At 52.5% G+C, this 10,030-nt stretch overlaps 2 long non-coding RNA genes across 6 annotated transcripts in view; one reads left to right on the forward strand and one right to left on the reverse strand.

Moving 5' to 3' along the window:
- The window catches only part of LOC121819020 (uncharacterized), a 31,457-nt gene extending 22,251 nt beyond the window's left edge, over positions 1–9,206 (reverse strand). For 2 of the 5 annotated variants that reach the window (XR_006059142.2, XR_009599790.1), the window contains exon 1: positions 9,039–9,206. This is a non-coding gene — a long non-coding RNA (uncharacterized LOC121819020). The remainder of the gene's footprint in view (positions 1–9,038) is intronic. The other 3 variants (XR_009599792.1, XR_009599791.1, XR_009599788.1) reach the window with 2 other exon arrangements.
- The window catches only part of LOC114113587 (uncharacterized), a 24,143-nt gene extending 14,483 nt beyond the window's left edge, over positions 1–9,660 (forward strand). The window contains exon 2 of the long non-coding RNA XR_003588498.3: positions 3,622–9,660. This is a non-coding gene — a long non-coding RNA (uncharacterized LOC114113587). The remainder of the gene's footprint in view (positions 1–3,621) is intronic.
- The last annotated feature ends 370 nt before the right edge of the window (positions 9,661–10,030 follow it).

Below are 10,030 nucleotides of genomic sequence, written 5' to 3' on the forward strand. Positions count from 1 at the left end.
CCCCAGGCCAGGTGGAAAAGGTCTTTCCTTCCTTCTGTGCAGAACAGAAGCCACCATGGGCCTGGGCAAGCCTGATGCTGATGTTGTTGTCCATTCCAGGGCCTGTCCTTGTGGTTCTCACCCAGGTCTCCTTTTTGAAAAAGGAATTTCTGGGTTAAGAGTCCCTCCTGCAAGCCCCATTATCTTAGTAGGCTGTGGCCTACAGCAGTGGTCCCCAATATTTTTGGCACCAGGGACCAATTTCGTGGAAGACAGTTTTTCCATGGACTGGGGGTAGGGATGGTCTTGAGATGATTCAAGCCCATTGCACTTATTGTGCACTTTATTACAGGCTTCCCTGGTGGCTCAGCTGGTAAAGAATCCACCTGCAGTGCAGAAGACCACCTGCAACACAGGAGATGATGGTTCAATCCCCTGGGTCAGGAAGATCCCCTGGAGAAAGAAATGGCTAGCCACTCCAGTGTTCTTGCCTGGGAAACCCCATGGACAGAGGAACCTGGTGGGCTATGGTCCATGGGGCCGCAAGGGTTGGAGTCGACTGAACAACTAAACCACCACCCTCTTATTTCTATTATTGTTACATTGGCTCCACCTCAGATCACCAGACATTAGATTCTGGAGGCTGGGGACCCCTGACCAGAGGATAACCTGGCTCCAGCTCCCCCAGGAGAGAGTCCTGGTAACTTCCCCAGAGGTGTAGAGGTTTGGGATAGGGAGGCACTATGGGGTCCTCACAGCTAGGAGTCCCCTAGACCCTGACTTGGGGAGCCAGGGCTCTGGGTCCTGTGATGGGATCAGAAGGGGCATGGGTGAGAAGGTTGAGGCAGGGAAGGTCACACATCATGGTGAAGCCTGGCTGTTGTTAAGTGCAGCCTGTGAAGCTTCCGTACCTGGGGAGGAGCTGTGAAAAATCATAGAAAGTGAGTTCAAGCAGGAGGTCCTAGGAAGGCCTTGTGGTAGTCGGATTTGGAAGTGGGGCTTGTGTGAAAGCTTCTGGTTTCTCAAAGCAGTGATCCTTGTACTTCTAAGTGTCCTGGGGACTACTGGCTGGCTTCCCAGGAGGTGCTAGTGGTGAAGAACCTGCCTGCCAGTGCAGGAGACATAAGAGACATGGGTTCGATCCCTGGGTTGGGAAGATCCCCTGGAGAGGGAAATGGTAACCCACTCTGGTGTTCTTGCCTAGAAAATCCCATGGACAGAGAAGCCTAGTGAGCTGCAGTCCATAAAGTTGCAAAGAGTCGGACATGACTTAAAGTGACTTAGCATGCAAGAGCTCAGAAGGCCTGGCTTCTGATTTTGGCTCTGCCACTTATTGGCTGTGGGATGTGGGCAAGCTTCAATGCCTGTGGCACCTCAGACCTTACATTCATCCACAGGGGAAATCGGATCTACCTCTGAGGGCCACTGGAGGGTAGCAGGGGGGGATGTGTGATGAAACCTCCAACGCAGGCCTGACCCCGTGAGAGCACCATACTGAGGCCAGTCTCTTCTGAGCAAGCCAGTCACCTATCTATCAGAGTCACTTGCCCATATTAGACATGGGGTCTCCTCTCCCAAGAGGGGTCCTGATCCAAGCTCTCCTGGGTTTACATCTTCCAAGGACCTTGATGCCTGGAAAGAGCATCTCAGCTCCTTCAGGATCGGCTGTGCTTAGGTCTTCAAGCTCTTTTCTCACCACCGTCCCCTACACCCTTCTCAGGAACTTACAGCTCACCAAACCTCCCCCACCCTGCAACCTCCGTGCCTGCCAGCACGGTGCTCCTTCCTCTGCCTGTAACTCCCTTCCCCCTCCCTCTGTCTGTCTGGCGACAGACACTACTCCTCCCACACCACGTGTCCTCCCCACCCTCCCCTTCCCCCCTGGGGGGCAGTCTTCCCTGCCACTCCCTCAATGCCACCCCTGCCCTCCAGCCCCATCTCCCTCTGCCCCCTGCAAACCTACACTCTGCAGTGGAACCGTCTTTCCTTCGAGGCCACCAGCTCCCAATGTCTTAGTTCTCGCTCCCTCCCCGCTGCCTAGTCCAGTGTCTAAAACAGGATAACAGCTCCATCGATGTGTATTGAAAGACTTAATGACTTACTAAATGAATGACTTCTCCTGGGTATGGGGGCCAGACTCATGAATGAGTCACAGGGCCTTGCCCCCACCCACTGACCCAGGTTTAACACTCCCCATGATAACATCACTAGTTACCCTTAATTCTCAGAATCACCCATGCCTTCTTTCTTCTCCTTTTAGTCCTGTCATCCCCCTCCTCTTCCTTCCTTCCTCCTCTGGGAGCAGCACATCTAAATATGGCGATGCTTTTCCTGGGGCCGGCCGTGTACAATCACGATTTTCGCCCAGTTATCTTCTGGGATAATTGTGAGATAGTCATGAGTTCGATCCCTCAGTGAGAAGGTGGGACAGATGACACAGAAACCCTGCAGCAAATGTGGGGCCTGGTGATCAAGTTAACTGTGTAGGAACCTGGGAGGACGTGGGTGGGGAGAGGAAGAGCGTGTCTGATGAGACCTGTGCCAAGAACAAGGTGCACGGGGTGAGGGAATCTGGCAGATTTGGGCCCCTTAAAGCCTCCATTTCCCAAGAAATTCCTGGTTCTGATTCGTGTGGCTGGGGTGGGACCACTCTTACCCATACACTCATGTCTGGCCGCCTCCAGTCCCATCTGGAGGCAGCCATTCTCCCCTGACCCAACTCAGATGATCAGGCACGAGCCCAGAGGTTCTTGCCCCTAACATGAGCCCCAGCCAAACCCAGGGGCACCCTGCCCCTTTCCTCTCATTTCCCCAAGACTTGCCGCAACTTCATTAAATTTCATGGAGGCGTTTCAGGCATGTTATGAGGCTTGGCCTTGTAGAGGGTGCCTCTAGGTCACTGCCATTTTCCAGTTGTATACTTTGTCATGAGAATGAAAAAATAAATGAGCACCCTGCTTCTGGAACATTGATGTTTACAGGATCACAAAGGAGCAGACAGGCTATCTGCGATTCTTAAAAAAGAATGCCCCACCATCTGAATGGAAGGCAGCTCCTGAGGCTGGCGAAAAATAACATTATACTGAATAGAAGGAGTGCTACTTCATGTCCCTGGTGGAAAATGTATGGCGTGAAAGTTGGTTTGTAAATAAGCAAAAGTAAATTAACCCAAGGAGAGAGAAATCAAAGGAGCTTCTTGGTAGGGTCTTAATGGGCAGAGGGGCACCAGCTGGCCACACTTCTCCAGTCATCTCATCTGTTTCCTCACTAGCTGGTGAGCCCTATATAAGGCTTGATAAGCCCAGCGGCTTTATATAGCATCCCTCTCTCTCAATCCTTAGGGCCTAGCACAGGTTCCAGCACACTAAGTAGGTGGTCATATAGTCTATCATCCAAAGCGGGACACCTCAAGAGTGAAAGGAGGCCTTTAATCCTTATGTCAGGACAACAGTCGTGATCTGGGACTAATGCATGAATGAACGAATGAATGAACAAATGATGCTTTAAAAGGCTGAGGCTGTTGGCACTGAGGCAGCCATGGCTTCCTACTTCCCCGATGTCACTGTCAAATAGAAAATTCATCCGCATGTACCATAGGTACCATCACATGTTTTATGGTCCATCTTTGTTCTTCTCTTGCAGACAAGGACTCCGGCTGCAGAGACAGAAGCTGGGCTGGGACTGAGGGGCCCTGCTGGTGCTTCCCAGGGTCTCCTCCACTGAGGGCACTGCGTCCTTAGGTGCCAGGCACTGAACTAGGTGCTCTGTGTTCTTACTGCATTTAATCTTCCCACCACCCTTGCGAAATAGCTGCTCTTATAACCTTTGGTAGGTGAGTCAACTGAGGCTTAGAGAAGTTAATTAATGTGCCCAATGTCACACATCGACCAATATCAGAACTGCAACCCAGGCCCAAGTCTGTTGGAAGTCAAAGCATGTGGTTTTAACAGTCCCCAACCTTGCTTTTGTGTGGCCTTCTCTCTCCCGCTTGGGGCCCCAGTAATATCGGGTTCATCAAGAAGAGGGGTCATGGGGATTGGGAGCTGGGGAGAAGAACAGGAACAGAGAGTTTGTCTCCTGGTGGCCGATCCTGTGTCCAGTTGTGGGTTGGATGGGGGCAGTGGCCAGGTCAGGATGGTGAGCAGAGGGCTCTTGGCGGGTTATATGCCTTCCAGGCTCTCCACGAGAGAGGATGCCCAGACCCAAGTGTTGTGCCTGAGTCTGCATGATGGGGAGGGTGGGTTAAGGAAGAGAAAGCAGGCCCCTCCTACCTCCTGCCAGTCTCCTCCCCACCTTCACTCCTGCAGGGTTGTGGGGTTTCCTTTGACCTGGCCGGGCCATTTTTCCAGAATGGCCATCTGAAGCCCAGCCCCAGCCCACTGGGAGAGGCCCATGCCACACCCTGGGGAGAGAGGCTAGCAGGGACTTGGCCAGGCTGAAGTGGAGGAGGGGAGGCAGAGTGGGCAGGGCTCAGCACTCTGCTGGGTGGACAGGGGCAGTGAGAGGGGTGGGCCAGGCTGAGTGCAAGCCAGGAAAGGGTCCGACTAGGGCTCTGCTGGGCACTTGCCCCCGCCTGCACATCTCTGCCTGAGATTCTCTTCAGACAGGTCTTGGCCCCGGTTGCCAGTCCGGCCCATCCTGGAGACTTTGCCGACCAAGCACAGCTAACTGGCGCCCTCTAGTGTCCACCTCTCTGGGCCTAGTTTGCCCCCTCTTGGAAACCACACATCACACATAGCTCCCCTGAGCCCGTCCGCCAACAATCCCCCCAAACCTATCATGTGTCTTCCAAACCAAGACACCTCTAAGAGTGAGAGAGGGGGCTCTGAGGATAACGAGGCTGGGACAACAGACATAAAATGGGACTGTCCTCAAGACAGGGCATTTGATCCCCCTCAACCCAGGTCAACCCCCCCACTCCCACTCCCAACCATTGTGGCTACCAGAACCATCTCTGGGAGGCATCCCATCAAGGAAATGAGAATCTCATCAGCACGAGGCCTGGGAGAGCAGGTGATCAAGGACCGTGTGATCAAAACACAAGTAGCAGCTGCATGGCTGGTGGTCATCACCTATTGGTCTAGCTTGCCCAGTTCCAGCTGGGCGGCGGCAAGGGAAGCTGCATCCGAAGCTCCTTGTGAAGCAGGAAGGAGGACCTGATTCTGGAGTCCAGTGCACAGCAGGAGGGTGGCGGGTCATGGAGCCGATAGACTGACCGAAACGTCGGCCTATGAGTAACTGAGACATCCCCGCTCCTGCCATTTGGGTTTTGCTGGGGCATCTGGAGAGAAAACCGCCCCTCCACCAAGAAAAGGACATTTTGACATGGTATCTCTTCCGGCTAGTCTTCAGGTGGGTCCTCCGTCTCCCCGCCCACCCCTTCTGGGGTGGTGCTCACCATGACCACACCTCTGCAGGGCGCGCTCCATGCCCTCAGTGATGAACACAGGCCAGTGTGTGGGCCGCCACCTGTCCCCGCCCCAGTTGACCCCCTCCATTTTCTTGTCACTGAGGAGGCCACAAGACTCGCGGCTTCTGGAACAAGGCTTCGGGGTTATATGATAACTGCTGACTCCCTGGGGCTCCCTGATGTGGGCTGATGTGAAGCGGCTGGCATCCGTGACCCCTGCACCCAGTGGGGCGCGGCATCAGGGCTGCGTCCTTCCCTGGGGAGCCAGCCGAGAAGCCCAGGGGCCAGAGCCTGGGTAGAAGGACCAAAACAGGCTTGGGAGAGCAGAGGAGAGGAGGTGCCTCAGGACTGGGGAGGTGGGATGGGAGCAAAGGGTTTCCACAGGAGGATCTGGGGCAGGCGGCACGGTGCTGACTTGGGCTCAGCCCGGGGACTCCCGGGGGAGGGCCCTGGGGTGGCACTCTGTGTGTGTACGATTTGAAGAGACTCATGAGTGACTTTGGCGAAGTCAGGCAGCTTTGGAGGAAGGGCAGATATCGTTCTGGAGAATTCTTTGGCATAGGGATGACAGGGCAGGTCTGGTGCCTTGTGTGGGAAAGGGAAGAAAGCTTTCAGTTGGGTTTTTTTGTTCCTCAAACCAGTCTGCCCACATCCTTGGCATCTGTGCTCCGGGAAGGATCTGTTCGCAGCCCTGCATGTCTGGGCCTGAGGGGCAGAGCGCCTACGTGAGGCCTGCGGTCTCTCCAGCCTCTCCCCCAGGGGTCGCGGCCGCTGCTGGAGTGGAGGGAGTGCCGGGCTCTGCCTGAGTTCCTCCTGCTCCTCACTCCCTCCTCCCCCCACCCCATCCCCCAGCCAGTGGGCTCTGCTCCCTGCGCAGCCTTGTCTCTCCTGGGGTGCTGGCTCTAACATAAGGCTCCCTTCTCCCACCACGTGCAGGGCCCTGCACAACCAGCAACATACAGACACTGGGGCTGGAACAAAAACCCAGGGTGTGAGATCAGACTCTGCCATTTACCAGCTATGTGGCCTGGGGCAAGACAAACTCTTTGAACCTCAGTCATCTCATCTGTAAACTGGGGATAATGGCACTTGATGGTCCTTATCTCATGGGGCTGTCATGAGGCTCAAATGCATGATGCATGAACACTGTGCAAAGGGCTCTGCCCATGGGAGGGATTATTATTACTGCTTTCATACCATGCGGGAGACCCAAACAGAACACTCATCCAAGACTGGAAACACGTGCTGAAAGCTGTGGCTTGACTCATTCTTCACTGTCTAGTGAGCTTACGGTGTGCCAGGCCCAGTTCTAGGCACATGGGCTGCACAAACAGATATGAGCGCTCACCATCCTAGAGCTCACATTGTAAAGGAGGAGCTCCCCCATACTCCCCTCTACTCGGCTCACACTCTGACCCGTCTCCTGCATCTGCAGACCTAGCCTGAGAAGTCAGGAAACACCGATCAGGCTTCTAGGAACTCTCTTCCTAAAGACCTTGCAGTCACCCAGTGGCCTGGCAGAAGCCCTTGAGTGGAAAAACAAGGTCATTCTGATACTTGCTGGAACATTCAAAGCATTGTAGCAAGAAGAGAGCACAATCATTAAGTCTAATCACCCATTTTACAGATGAGGAAATTGGGGTCCAGAAAAGTTTAACTGCCTTGCCCTGGGTTATGCAGCTGGTTACCCGATTACTCATTCAGTCAACAATTTATTGAGCTCCTACTCTGTGCCACCCACCAGGCACCAGGGACAAGGCTCTGCCTTAGTTTTGGCCTGTGTAAGCAAATAAGCTAATTTCAGGTGGTAAGGAAGGCTGGGCAGAAAACCAGGCCTCCAGATAGGCAGATGGGGTGATTAGGGGTTGGAGAGGTCAGGAGAGGCCTAGTGAGGGATGACATTTAAGCTGAGGAATCAAGTAGAGGGCTTGAAGGAATCCCCTCTCCACACTTCCGAGGCAAAGGAGCGCCTCTCCATCCCTGCCCGTAGGAAAAAGAAATGGCATAGGAAAAGAAGATGGGGCTGTGAGCTCTCCTGCTGGTGAACACGTGTCTCTGAGCCTACAGCTGAGTCACTGTGTGAGGAGTGAGGTGGTGGCCCTCTCTGGTACCCAGATCGCAGGGTGTCTGGAATTGCTCTTTTGTTGTTTTTTTTTTTTTAATAGACTTTATTTTTTTTTAGAGTTTGAGGTTCACAGCAAAATGGAGCAGAAAGTACAGAGAATTCCCATATGCCCATGGTCCCATATATACCCCCACCCCGCATGTGCACAGCCTTCCTGCCATTCATATCCCCACCAGTGTGGCCCATCTGTCACAATCCATGAACCTGCACTGACATGTCATTATCACCCAGAGTCCACGGTTTCCCTTTTAGGGTTCACTCTGGATGTTGTACACTCAACGGGCTTTGACACTTGTATCCATCATAATAGCAGCACACAGAGTAGCTGCACTGTCCTAAAAATACCTTGGGCTCTACCGATTAGTCTTGCCCTCCTTCCTAACCCCTAGCTACCACTGAGCTTTTTACTATCTCTCTCGTTTTGCTTTATCCAGGAAGTCATAGGGTTGGAATTGTACTGTATGTAGCCTTTTGAGCTTGGCTTCTTTAGTCATCTGCATTTAAATTCCTCTGTGTCTTTTCATGACTTGATAGCTTATTTCTTCTTCTTCTTTTTTTTTAGATATTTATTTTTAGCTTTGGTTGCACTGGGTCTTTGTTGCTGGGTGGGCTTTCTCTAGTTGCGGTATCCAGACTTCTCATTGTGGTGGCTTCTCTGGTTGCAGAGAACGGTCTCAGTAGTGGTGGCGCCTGGGTTTAGTTGCCCTGTGGCAGGTGGAATCTTCCCAGACCCAGGATCGATCCTATGTCCCTGGCATTGGCAGGCAGATTCTTAACCACCGGCCCATCAGGGAAGTCCTCATTTCTTCTTAATGCTGACTAAAGTTCTGTCTGGATATAGGGGCTGCCTTTGTTCTGGTTCTGGTTTTTATCTAGCTTTTCTTGCAGTGGTTTCAGCTTGCAAACCTTTCCTTCCCTGGGGGTGGGATTGAAGCAGGCATGTTGCTGCCTGGTGCTTGTGGCAGGTCCAGCTGGAAAGGATGGGGTCTCTCTCTGGGCCCCAAGGCTGCACCACCCCTGGTTCCCAACAGGTGGCCACACCACCCTGCCCTGGCCAGCTTCTAGTTGGCAATGACTGAGAGGGACAAGGGCATCTTGGGAGACTGTATGAGGAAACAAGGGAGAAGTGGTGGCTGTCCCCATCGGCCACCTCTCTCCCCCTCTCCTCAGGCAACTCAGGTGGCCAAGCTACATTTTTTGGTTTGGGGCAGCAGGAGGACCTGGAGCATTTTGCCGTCCCTGTTCTTCAACAAAAGACACAATACAGTCTTCTAGAAGACTGGAGACTACCACTGTTCTCATAATGGGATCTGATTCCAAGGTGGTGATTCCCTGCGCAAATAACCCCATTGCCTGGGGACAGCCTCCCTGGGATAAAGAGCAAGGATGCTGGCACAGTCTGCTCTTGGAGCTGGCAGCCTAAAGGGGGAAATATTTCTGGAGAAACAGGCTACTCCTTTTGTCAGCAAGACAGAACCGCAACAACTGGGAACGAACACAGACAATGTGGTATCTAATACATACAGTTCAGTCGCTTCAGTTCAGTTCAGTCGCTCAGCCGTGTCCGACGCTTTGCAACCCCATGAATCGCAGCACGCCAGGCCTCCCTGTCCATCACCAACTTCTGGAGTTCACTCAAACTCATGGCCATCGAGTCGGTAATGCCATCCAGCCATCTCATCCTCTGTCGTCTCCTTCTCCTGCCCCCAATCTCTCCCAGCATCAGAGTCTTTTCCAATGAGTCAACTCTTCCCATGAGGTGGCCAAAGTACTGGAGTTTCAGCTTCAGCATCAGTCCTTCCAAAGAATGCCCAGGGCTGATCTCCTTCAGAATGGATTGGTTGGATCTCCTTGCAGTTCAAGGGACTCTCAGGAGTCTTCTCCAACACCACACTTCAAAAGCATCAATTCTTTGGCACTCAGCCTTCTTCACAGTCCAACTCTCACATCCATATATGACTACTGGAAAACCATAGCCTTGACTAGATGGACATTTGTTGGCAAAGTAATATCTCTGCTTTTGAATATGCTATCTAGGTTGGTCATAACTTTCCTTCCAAGGAGTATGTATCTTTTAATTTCATGGCTGCAGTCACCATCTGCAGTGATTTTGGAGCCCCCAAAAATAAAGTCTGCCAGTGTTTCCCCATCTATTTCCCGTGAAGTGATGGGACCGGATGCCATGATCTTCGTTTTCTGAATGTTGAGTTTTAAGCCAACTTTTTCACTCTCCTCTTTCACTTTCATCATGAGACTCTTTAGTTCTTCTTCACTTTCTGCCATAAGTGTGGTGTCATCTGCATATCTGAGGTTATTGGTATTTCTTCCAGCAATCTTGATTCTAGCTTGTGCTTCATCCAGCCCAGCATTCCTCATGATGTACTCTGCACATAAGTTAAATAAGGAGGGTAACAATATACAGCCTTGACGTACTCCTTTCCCTGTTTGGAACCAGTCTGTTGTTCCATGTCCAGTTCTAACTGTTGCTTCCTGACCTGCATACAGGTTTCTCAAGA

This window comes from Ovis aries, chromosome 3, assembly GCF_016772045.2.
Source record: "Ovis aries strain OAR_USU_Benz2616 breed Rambouillet chromosome 3, ARS-UI_Ramb_v3.0, whole genome shotgun sequence".
Taxonomy (NCBI): Eukaryota; Metazoa; Chordata; class Mammalia; order Artiodactyla; family Bovidae; genus Ovis; species Ovis aries.